This window comes from Ambystoma mexicanum, chromosome 3p (genome assembly GCF_040938575.1).
Source record: "Ambystoma mexicanum isolate Mex_15411 chromosome 3p, UKY_AmexF1_1, whole genome shotgun sequence".
Lineage (NCBI taxonomy): Eukaryota > Metazoa > Chordata > Amphibia > Caudata > Ambystomatidae > Ambystoma > Ambystoma mexicanum.
The window spans coordinates 863,653,972-863,666,839 of NC_090925.1; positions in this window are offsets into that span (position 1 = coordinate 863,653,972).

Below are 12,868 nucleotides of genomic sequence, written 5' to 3' on the forward strand. Positions count from 1 at the left end.
AAACCCCCCGGTTTAAGCTCACCTTATGGTTTGGAAGGATGAACTCTCAATCCTGCTTCTGGTGCAGGGGCGCGCGTTCGTCCAGTTACTTCACTGGTTTTCAGAATGGCGCTGGCAAATCCACTTGACTTTTCTGAGCGATACACCGTAAGTATGAAGATGCTAAAGTTCAAGTGTGAGCCTCCTTTTATGTTGTTTCTCCTAACCTGTGATCTGTCCTTTATTTCAGGTGCAGAACCAAGGCGATGCGTTGAGGGGTTAAATTGCCGGTGGTAAAATCAGGTGAGTTAGTGATGAGGGCGACCCCTCTAAATGTCTTTATAATTCCCCAGTAATGTCTTTTGTCCTTTCCCCATAGGGGCCGGGGTGCGGTACCTGCCAAAGATGCGGCGCCGACCCGAGATGTGGAATGGTTCACCAAGAAAAGCCGCTAAGTAATATGGCTGAAAATTCGGCCTTCCTCTTGTGTTCCCTTGCTCACCTTTTGTCTCTTCTTCTGTCCCCTAGGTGCAGAGATGTGGCTACTGGTGCTGAGAGCCGCGATGGAGCCGGGCGGCGTCTCGAGAACAGGTGAGTGAAGCGCGGTACTGCAGCGAGCAACGCGGTGCTTTTAAATGGAAGTCCTCCTTCAGGAATGCTGGCGTGAAGATTCCGGATGCAGGTAAGAAGGTTGAATAAGTTCTTGGTTTTCACCTTTCTCTTCTTTCCTTACAGGTGTTCCAGGTTCGAGGCGGGCGTGGCTGGAGTCCAGGTGCAGGAGCTGACACGGTGAGCGTTCAGCTGCTGGGATGCAGAACAACGCGAAGCACGTGTGGCTGTCCGGGCGTGGCTTAAATAGCCTTGGAAGAAGTTCCAGGTGAGTATTCTTCCACAGCCCCACCCAAGTAACAAAATAGTTCCCTCAGAAAAATAGTCCCTCCTAAGCCTCATTTGGCTTGGTTCTTCATGCGCAATGGTCTGCTTCAGGTAAATGCACCAAACACTTCCCCTTATGAGCCTGGCGCCTATGGCGCCAGGACTGATGTCCAACATGAGCCTGGCGCCCACGGCGCCAGGACAGAGTCCAAAGAGCCCCTATAAAGGGCCGCTGGGCTTTTACCCGGGGGCGTGATGCCTGCTCCCGGGGGTGCTGGGCCTGGCCTGGTACTCCGGGGGTAGGCATCCTGACACTCATCAACCGCCTTCCCAAACAGGTTGTTCCCGTCGAAGGGCATGTCCAAAACTTTGGTTTGTACGTCCTGGTGGAAATCCGTCGCCTTGAGCCATCCTCGTCTTCTCAGGCAAACGCTGTTGCCCAACTGACGGAAACCGGTGTCGGCGATGTCCGTTGCCACCGTGATGGCGTGGTCCAAAGCAACCTCACCTTCCTGTAAGATTTCAAGGGCCTCAGCCCTTTTGGTGTCCGGAAGTCCAATAGAGGGGCGATTTTGAACCACAACTCCCTGTCGTAGCGGGCTACGATAGCCAGGGCGTTGGCCGCCTTGATAGTCGTTGCTGCGGATGAGATGACCCGTCGTCCCATCGCGTCCAGCTTCTTGTCCTCGCCGTCCGGCGGGGAAGTAGATGTCGAGGCCGATGCCCCCCCAGCTTTCTTCTTTGCCGCCGAGACGACCAAATCCAGGGTAGGTTGCGCCCGAAGGCACAAGGGGGCAGCGTCGGGGACGTAAAGAAGTGGTACAGCGAGGACCGTCTTCCTTTTAGCCTCGCCCCGTTGGTAAAGGAACCTTTTCTTCTCTTCGGGGCAGAGCTGCAAGAGCTCGGATGCCCTGGAAATCATGTCATTGAAGGATCCAATCTCGTCGGGCAGGGGCGCCCAAGCAGGGGGCGACAGGGGACACGTCCCGTCGTCGCCTCTGTCATCTGCACCTGTCGTAGCCGTGTCCGTGCCCGTATCATCCCCGTGGGTAGTTGACCGGGGGGAAGGCAGAGCAGGCCGCAAAGGTGGAAGAGGTGGCGGAGGATGCGTCCTCTTATGCGGTGGACGTTCCGAAGGTCCTGGCTCCGGTTCCCCCGTCGGGTCTGGCTCAGGTACCTCCGTCAGGGGGAGGGGCAACCTTGTCTTTATCTCCAAGCATAAGGACTGAATCGCTGACAAAATGGCCACCGAAGTGTCCTGCGGCACCGGAAACGATGGGCGCGAGGGCTCTTCAGGAACCTCGTCGGCGACACCGTTGCTCTCGTTGTCGCCCTCGTCGGGATCCCTCCCGATGGGCCTCCTCCACAACTTCGATGAGCTCTTCTTCAGAGGTCGTGTCTATCCACGATGGCCACCTGCCCCTCCCCCTCCTTTTCCAACGGGGACTTCGTGGGGGTCTTCTCGATGGGCCTGAAAGACTCCCTCCGCGGTGGCAGGGAGACTCTGGATCCTGAGGTCGCCTCCACCGGCGTAGCCTCCACATGCTGAGCCAGGGCCGCTGCGACATCCTCAATCGAGGTCTTGGCAGGGTGAATTAAGGCCATCGTCACCTTCTGCAGGCCTGGGGCCTTCACCTTGGGGGGAGGGTCCGAGCCTCGCTCCCCCTCTGCCGGAATCTTCGAGATCGACCGGGGGCTTCTCCAGAAGCTTTGCCGGGTTCTCGGACTTCCTCTTACCCCAGCCAGAGTGTTGGCTCGTGGTTGATGGCACCGGGGAGAATGTGCCCTGCCTGGCAGCCAAGGAGCCCGAACGTTCGGCGCTCCCTGTTCCCGCAGTGCTTGGCCTTTTGTTGGGCCCCCGTCGCCGGGGCGCCTTCACAGGACTTAGAAGACCGCTCGGACTTATCGCCTGACGGGCTCTTCCCTTCCAGCCAGTTGGCGAGACGGAAGTGGCAATCCTTCATGGTCCGCTCCGACATGTTCCCACAAAAAGCACAGTCCTTCTCCACGTGCGTCTTGTCCTCATGGAGACAGAGGCATAACGAATGCTCGTCCTCCTTGAACACATTCTGAAGCTGGCATCCAGGGCAGGTCCTGAACAGCTTCCCGGGCGTCGAGCTTTCTTTCTCCTGGGCCATCTCCAGTAGGCCTCGGAACTTCTGAAATCCTCCCAAAGCGTAATTCGACGAAATCTTCACCCTTGAGGGGCGTAGAAAACTCCTAAACGGGTCCCCGTTGATCGGATGTAGAAACGGTGGAGCTTGAGGCTCTATTTAACTGAAAAATGAGAAGAATCTCCTGAAAAAGCGCAAAAACCGCAGCAAAAGCTTGAGAGCTACAGCACGAGGACTCCCAACACTTGAACGTGCAGTCAAAATCTGAGGATGGCTGCCAGAGGCGGGGCTTAGGGAGAGGGCAGTCATTGGCTGGGGGCAGTATGACAGAGTCCAGTGATTGGTTACTACTAAGAAAGACAGATCAGAAACTAAACTGATACTGATTTTTTCTATACCGAGGATTCACGGCCTGACGGGGAATATTCATGAGCATGTGAATCCATGCCAGACCCCATGCTGGAGAACAAGGGAGACAGGGCACCCCTGTCTGGTGCCTTGATGTAGCTGGAATGCCTGTGACATGTTCCCATTGACCACCACCCTGGCTGTTAGTTTAGAGTAAAGGGCCACGATTCACTAACGCCACCCTCCTCCCGCCCAGTTTTATCTGCAGCAGGACCCCCACCCCCCATAAATGCCCAGTTTACCATGCCTAACACTTTCTCAGTGTCTAGGGCCAGCAGTAGGGCACCCTCCCTTGCCACCCCGGTGCATATGGAGTGTCTTCGGCATATGGTCTGCCCCTGCCTTTGTAATACGAATCTGGCCTGGTCAGAGTCCATTAGCCCTGGTAGGTAGGACTCCAGGCTGGACGCCAGCACCTGGGTGAAGATCTTGGCATCCACATGGAGTAGTGAAATGGGTATATATGAAGTGCAGCTAGTTGGGTCCCTACCTGGTTTGGGGAGGTTGGGGGGGGGAATCATCTTGATCAAGCCGTGGAGGAACGTTGGCAGGATGTAATCTTCCCCCTTTATGGAGTTACAGTTTAGCCAGGGGCCTGCTAGGCGGTCCTGGTACAGTTTTTATAAAAATCTGCAGTGAATCTGTCCTCCCCGCTATATGCTGAAGGCTTTCCCTGCCTTCAGCATATAGATTGCCAGCAGTTCCTCCTCCCGCATCACTTCCATATCCAGCAATTGTTCTCTTCTGGCACCAGTCCGGGTAAACCCTTCATCTCTAAATAACCACTAATTTCCTCTCGCTCTGTGGTCCCATGCTCGGTATAGAGCTCTCTGAAGCTCTCTGCAAATGGGTTGAGATCCTCACCTTTCACCATCATAACCCCATTTGCTCCCTGGATCCCGTCAATCCTTTGTGCCACCCTATCACCCCCTCACTCCATTCACCAGGAAGGTGCCTGCTGCGTCCCCATGCTCTTAGTATTTGTCAGGTGTATCTCACCCGCTTAACCACCCCCAATACTTACACCATATTAATTTAGGCACCAATTTGTTCATGCAAAGGCTTTTCCAACCCAATTCCTCACACAAGTGCAAGGAACACTCAGCCATATCCTCCTTTATGCCATTGCCTTATATGCCAGCTTCTCCATAAATAACCATATCACACTAAGGCTTACAAAAACAGTTTTACCAGCGTGGAAATGGATGCCACATTGAGGGACGACAAAGTGCCTAAAGCCCGAATTACTCTTCATTTCCTAGCCTCCATGGAATGTCTGCAAGCGTGAGAGATCTCCTTTCACCAGCGCTTGTAGATATTGTCTAGGGGTTGCAGATGGGGCTTTTTCGCTAATCCTCAATCTTGCCCCTCAATGCCAATCCACCCATTTAATGTATGGTGAAGCCTCTGCACTCCAGTTAGTAGCTGACGGACCATGCACCAACATATTTTCACCCTACTGGTACCCTTTATTGTACACACTTTAATCCAACAAACTACAGAAAGAGATGCTTGCGATTAACAGAACACCACTCTCAATGGAAGACAATTTTGTGGGCTTTGAAGTACAAAAGAAAAGGCTGCCACTCTTCCTGGATCGTTAAACTCAAAGAAAATAAGTGGAAGTGAATCCCAAGAGCCTCAGGAAAAAACAATGGTTAATCCCTCCCTTTTCTCCATACTGCATGGGGCATCCCTCGCTAGGGACGTGAGATTAACACTCACCAGAAAAAAAAAAACACCCTCCCCATCAAATTTAGAGGCACACAGGGGCGCGGCCCTGGGAGCATGCGCTCCCTGACTCCTCCCACCAGCGCCACTCCTCAGTCCCCATTGATGCATCAATAATATTTAACATTGCCTAATGGCACCATATGGAGGAAAGGGGACTATGAGTATGTTAGTCACTACGGTGACAAACTTAATTACTGTTACATCCTGCCCTCTTTCCTCCATACGGCATGGGTGATTACAACTGAATGTAGCACTAGGGTGGAGAGGAGCCCCTTAAGAAAAGATTCCTTAGCACCATCTGTCCAAAAGCCGAGTCCGAGAGCCGGCTTCCAAACAGTAATGCTTACAGAAAGGCGAAGGGGTGGCCCATGTGGCCACCCTGCTAATGACCTGCCGCGGAACCTGATGGAATGCCGCGGTCTTCGCTCTGACCGCGTGTGTTCATGTTAGCTGGCAGTGGTTTGTGCTGCCCCTCATAGGCCTCCTTGATGGCCGAAACCATCCACCATGCTATAGAGGCCTTGGATGCCCGATACCTGGGCCTTGACCACCCCCCCCACCCCAAAGGTGACAGTGCGTCCGATTTGCAGAAGCCCTTGGTCCTGTCCAGATAGAATCAGGCTGCGTCTGAAATCCAGACAGGGAAAGACGCTCTGAGCTTCATTCTTAGGGTCAGCAAAAACGACTTTTTCCTCGTTTAGATGGAACACAGATGGTACCTTAGTTAAGAACGCTGGGTGTATCCTCAGGACTACTTTATCCTTGTGAAAAGTAGTAAAGGGCTCTGAAGCCACCAGAGCCTGGATCTCACTGACTCTACAAGCAGAGGTGAGAGCCACTAACAGGGCTGTTTTAATGGCGACCTGCCTGATGTCCGTGGACACCACTGGCTCACACGGCTTGTGCGCCAAGGTGACCAACACTACATTGAGGTCCCACATGGGGTGTAGTTTTTTGATGGGCGGGTAGAGTCTGGAGAGGCCCGTCAAATGTCTCTTGACCATCGAGTTAGAAGAGAAGACCTCCTCTGAATTTCTGTAGGCCCCTATGGCCACCAAATACATGCAGCATGTGTCCACCTGCATGCCCGAGTGAGCCAGGTGAGCACATCATCCAACATGCACGTAAGGGGGGTCTATCTCCTTAGAGTCCCCCCAGTGACAGAACCTAGTCCCCTTTTGTACTGGCTTCTGGTAGCCTTGCTCCTAGCACCTTGAATGATCTCTAGGCTAGCCTGCTCCAGAGTGACCTGCTCAGGAACCACACTGCACGGGCTAATTTTCTGTGGCACAGGTTGGATGACCATAGCACCCTGCTGCGCCAGAAGATGAGCTGGACCCGTCGGAAGGTGAATGGCGGCCTGTCCGAGGGGCTGAGGAGCTGAGAACTAAGGTCTCGCCAGCCACCATGGAGCTATCAGAATGATGCTGAGGTGACGAGATTCCTTTATCTTGCAGATCACCCTGTGGACTGTCTGTGGCAATGCATGTGGCCCAGCCAGATGTGTCGATGTGGGCCACAGTGGACTCCATGTCTTGTGCCACCATTTTAGACTGCCAGAAGCGTGACTGGCTCTGCACTGAAAGTTCTGGAAGGAAGTCGGCTATTTCCCGCCAAAGCCTCTGGTTAACTGCTGCCAGAATGGCATCGGCGTTGGCTTGAAGAGGATGCAGCAAAGCGTTGGAATAAAGCTTCTTCCCATACGCCTCCAAGATCTTCTCCTTGCCTAGAAGCGCAGAGGACAATAGGCTTCGTGTAGAGTGACGCCGCAGCGATCACCCAAGTGTGGTTGAGGGTGGGCCGACAGCAAGTGTATGCCCCTCCATTTGCCAATAGTTGACGTCGATTGACCAGCTGGACCGAGTGGGGTTTGAGCCACCCCTTATTGGCCAAGGTGACTACGTCCTTCTGTATCAGAATCCCTACTCTAGCCTTGGAGCATAGAGTGAGGACTTCAGAAAGTACTTCTGCCTCCAGTTAAACTTCGGGTTGAGGAAGGCCCAAGTACTCTGTCAGCCCTGCAAGTCGCTCGTAGAAGGCCTTGGCCAATGATGGCTTGTCGGGGTCTTCTTCCTCGTCTGTGTCCACCTGTGAGTCCGGCTGGTCCAGTGGAGGAGTGCTTGGCGCCGAGGTGTGGAGACCGGAGCTGAAGGCTGGTACAGAACCGCCTGCACTGTGGGAGGCAGGCGAGCAGGAATCAAAGGGGCCGGCATGGGCAGCAGGGGCCGGAGAAATGACTATGGGCGCGGGCGGCGGGAGCATGTCCCTGATAACAGCCTTGAGGATGGCCTCCATCTGAGGAGACCTCATGAGTGAGGAACATTTCAAAGAACCTGTCCTCGCAGGCCGGTGGGGTGGTAAGTGATATTGACGGGTTAGCGGGCAGCTGCTGGGGCGAGTGCATACTCCATCTAGCTGATCGCTGGGTAAACCAGCTCTGCAATGGATAAACTGTAAGCCACGTACCTGGTTGACACCAGTCCCACCTTGTAACTCGTTTACCCACCTGCTCAGTTCCACGGGGCGGTATTGGACGAGCGTCCATCTTGTTTGGCACGTCAGCCATCTTGTCGAGCTGCATGCCACGTGCCAAAGTCATGGTGCTAGGCTCACTGGGCCCGGCCTCCTCCAGGACTCTTGACTGGAGACTGAGACCTACATACTGCACCTCAGGCCGAGACCTGGTAGACGTGTAGCCCTTGGCAGAGACGCAGTTAGTACTGCGTGCAGGCACCCCATCCGCCATGTCGCCAGTACAAGGTGTAGCACCCAGTAAAATAACCTTGCAGTCCCTCAGCACCGTCTACGGAAGACCTACAACACATGAGCCTGGTGGCCGTTGGCTGAATTAGCCTCAGTACCTGTGCTGGTCAGAGAACCAGAGGTTCCTCCAGCTTGGGTGTTCTCTTGGGAAGGAGACACCCTTGCAGGGTGTGTGAAATAGAGCAGCCTTCCCTTGGGCCTCGACTTATGTCTGACAAAGTCCCTCAAGTCCTCTGGAGGAGACTTCTCGCAGAGCTCCCTCCACCTAGCTAGTCTTTTTCAGAGCATGCAAAGAAAGAGTGCATTCATGTCTTTCCCAAGCTCACTCCCCAGATAAAGTATTGCAGCATCTGTTCTGCGCATGCAGCCTGTTGTACAGCTTGGACTTCTCCCGAACTTCAAAAAGTCTCTGGTTTCATTATCTCGATACCTCCCTCACCTCGAAGTGAAGGAGTGGGTAGTAAAATTGCAGGCCAATTCTCACACTTGCAAATGTTTAATGGGTGCGTCTCAAGCACATGTGTCCCCATTGCAGTGGGAGAGGCGCAGCGTGCAGACCAGTTTTAACTCACTGCAACAGACAATCTACTTTCACCCCAAAAAACAAATACACCACTCTAAGCATGTGATGAATAGACAAGTCCTGCTTACAATTAGTGTCAGGAACAATAAGAAAAACAATTTAGGAATAGTTGAAATGGACTGTTTTGAGAGCACACTTGTGAAAACATGCCTGTAGTTAATGATTCGTTTGTGAAATCACTTAAATGTGTATATTGTCGGTGTATTGTTTGCATATATTTCTATCATTCGAGGGCCATTTACAGTACAAAAGACCAGTTATATACTGTGGTCTGTGAAAAGTGACCCACTAGACCGTATCTAGCCCAAATACTTGAAGCCAGTTGTAGGCTTTGGTGCCCATCGAGAGGGGGCCGTTACTGTGTTCCCCATCATCGCCTCCAACTCATGGTTTTTATTGACAACACCCCTGAAAATTCCTCATATAATGGGCTGCAGGCATCCTTTCCCATCACCCACTGGGTTTTTCTGGGGCAGTTTTAGTGTAATTCTGTATGTTCATGTGTCATTACAATTGTTGATTAACATAACTTTCAATAGAAATGTTTCAATAGAAATGTTGCACTTACTGTTTTGAAAAACGGACCCTGAAAAACTGCGCCAAGATAGAGATGCACATTAGAAACAGTTTCTGCTGGCATTTGGATTTTTGAATGCCTGAGTTTGTTTTGGGAACACCCCTAGAAACATCCAGCTCCTTCCATGTCTAATCACTGTGGTTTTAGTTAATGTATTTAGAGATCCAATGGCATGTACCCGTCCTATGCTTCACATTTATACACCAGATCTCATTCACATACGAAACAGGTTTACTTTCATGAATGTTCATACTAGTTTTCTGATGGCCACAAATCCTAAGGCGATTCAAAACCATGGCAATTGAAGTAGGGTGCTGTTCAGATATCAAGTAACAAATTAAATTTCAAAGTTGGCCCTTATCCTAAACACCTGCAAGACCGGCACACCGTCTCCACAAGCTTGCGATTGGGTACAACTAATAATTTAGATCTACAATTGCGTAGATGCTAATTATTTCTGCTTGAACTTCTCACTAGTGAGAACCTCTTAATATTCCTGCAGCAGCCAGCTAGCCGTTTGATCTTGGCTTCCCATACGCCACTGGTTAATATACTGCTGGTGAATGTTAGCATTCCTCATTAAAGTAGTTTAACCATTTCCCTCTTTGGATATCACAATAAGTTTGGATCTGTACATTTTCAAGTGTTACTTATGATCTGGGATTTACAAAACCTATTCAGCCTTCTATTTAATAAAAACTATATCCATCTACAGGTTTACACTTGCACATTAATAAAAATATTAATCATTTTTACTGCCAATTTGTTGAGAAATAGAGAAATGTTTAGTTTAGACAATGGAGACCCTGATCGACTAGACCCTTACTGGGGATCCAAGTGTTTCTCATCTTTAAATATCACCATTCTTTATAATCAGTTACATAACAAGATTATCTTAATCCGACAGATTTTTTTACATTCGGCGCTACTAGCCGACAGGGGCATCTCCTGCTGGCCTTTGCTTCAAAATACAACATCTTATGACTATTAAAGCCACTTGCCTAGCCTAATTTTCTTTCAATTCCTTAATACATTAGGCATGAAAACCTATTGCTAGACTGAACCCTAACTTATCCCATATTCACCTCGCCCTCATGTTTCTCCCCACAGTTGATCTTTACATGCCCTATCCTTCGCACTCATTCTGCTGGCTTGGCAAAACCAATGTTCTGCCCCTGCATGTGGGCGGTTGCAAATCAACCTGGTAAAAGCCCCCACAATACCAAGGTCCGCTTGAGCACCTCGAGTTCATCACACAACCAATCCCAAACTTGATCTAGCAACCAGTATTAAGTGGCCTACAACATGCCATCACAGACAGTTGAGCAGCACATACCAGAATCCTCTTTTCACGTATTACTGATAACTACCTTTGGTTATCACATGCACCCACAAAATCACAAGCATATCCCACCACCCTTTCCCCCTGAGAATGTTAGTCTTTTTGCCATCCCCTTTTCTATTCTCATTCTCCCTAATCATGCCTGTCCCATCTTCTACTCCATCTGATTCTACCTCATCTTTTCTTTACCCTCAGACCAAGGGCTAGTTCCACCATGGCGTGGTCACCATACGCTCCATTTTCAGACAAGGTTTAGGCAACGGAAGAGCAATGATGGTGAAGGGTGCAGTGCAAATGCCTGTAAGGAAGTGACTCCGACTTCAATACAAAAGAACAGCATCCACAAAGCTATGAATGTACTTTGTCAGAAAAGCAAGTTTTATTGCATGCCAACGATTGGGAGGGGCTAGTCAGTTCCTTAGAGCTGAAAATGAACCCAATTCTATGAATGACAAAGTTGCAACTTATTTCCAAAATTTACATAAAATATTTGGTTATAAAGTCATCCCCAATTGGCTAACTGATACAAAATAATTTAATTGCCCCAACTCTAGTACCCTACTGGGTACATTCACAAAGTAGAATGTTAATGTTACAGGATATTTGTACGGCGCACCATCACCACCGAAGTGGTCCCCTGGCGGCTCTGAAAAGGGAAGTGGGGGTGAGTTAGTGGGAGTAAGTGGGAAAAGTGCAAGGGAGCAGTGATATGCTGTTTGCAGCCTCAACCCGGTTAACACGGTTCGCTGGGCTTGGTGTGTTTTCCGGTCGGTAGCCATTGTGTGCTGTTGTGCGAGTCTATGTGGGGTTTGTTTTGTTGTTGCAGTGTAGTGAAGTTTGTGCAGATTGGTGCGATAAGGTTGTGGTTGCGTTTGGCTAGAGTTTGAGGTGTGTGTAGAGGGGTGAAAATTGTTAGTGGATTTGTTAATTGGCATTTATGCCTGGAAGCAAAGCACTGAAATGTGCTCTTTCATAGTCAACTACACAAAGTTATTCCTGAATGATAAATGTATTATTCAGACCATGTTACAAACATTAAACCAGATGTGATCGTGCAAGGCTTTCCATTAACACTTTAGGCACGGGGAGGGAGAGAAATAAATAATTACTCCTTTGAAGCAGCAGTAAAATCCTTATGATCCCAGATGCTCCGGTGTCCCATATTTTCCCTGCATTCCTTCATGTAATCCTATTTGCGACTGCCATCTCAAGTCACATAGCCTTCGGCAAATATTATGATAATTTCCCTAAAAGCCCATAAAATCATCTCTCCATTTAACCTTCCATGTAACCAGACCTTTCAGGTCGTAAAAAACAAGACTGCTCACAGTAAAATGACACCTTGTATCCAAGAACCCATTCCGGCCATAAAAATCTAACAAATTGCTTTCCAGTCCGTTCTTGCAGTCAGCCATTTGCGATGTTATCACAAATGTCCATATGCAGTTCACTTCCTAACCCCTCCCTTCACCTCGATCATCCAGCTCTCCAAACCAGGCAAAAACTCATTCTTGCAAATCCAAGGAATCTGTGGCATACTAAAACGCCAAGTAGGCGACAATGTCTCCATGTACCCACAGTAAACCCCACATTTCCCAGTACCCTAAATGTGTCTGCAATCTAAACCATTGTTAACTTAGTTCCCCCCTCAATGAACTCCCTGCATGCATAACACATACCACTAGATACTGCTCAGTGCTACAAATTGTACATGGCAAAATACATTGTATCCATTCTACTGCTACTCAGGTTACTGCTTAGAGCGACTCTAAATTGTATCCAAATAAAACTAACTCGTTTCAATGCCTAGTACAATTTACGTAGTGAAATGCTTGTGTGTGGAGACGTAAAATGTCTACCCCAACAGGACAAAACTTTGAAGTGGCAGGCAATATCCCACTTTGAACTTCAGGTACTTCCTGAGCTTTTGGTGGCTAGGCACATGGAAGTAGGCATCCTGGAGAACCAGTGTGGCTAGCCAGTCCTGCAGGTAGAGGGCTGGAATGATCCGAGTAAGAGTAACCATCTTTAACTAGTTGTTGCAAAGGTTAAAGGTTCAAGAGCCATAGATCTAGAATTAGACGTAAGCCCCCATCCTTCAACAGCAGCAAATAAGCAGAGTACCAGCTATGGCCTCATTCCGAGCAGTGCACTGGTAATATAGTATCCTTTGCCAGAAGCTAACAAACCTCTTCCAAAAGGGAGGAGTCCAGATGCAAGCACCAATTTGGCAGTGAATGGTTTGGAAGGCTTTGAAGGAAGGGGATGGCCATCCAAGATGAATGACCTGCAAGGGCCTGGAATGAGATGTGGTGAGATTGCACTTCTACTGAACCTGGAAATTATGCCTTCTACAGGGAATGAGTGCCGGAACTCCGTTTCACAGGGGCGTTGTACTCCAACCCAAGGAGGGAACAGCACAGGACGACAATCTCCCTCTGAGCACCTATCCCTGACCCCTAGTTGAACGGCAGTGCATCAGTTGGTCTGTG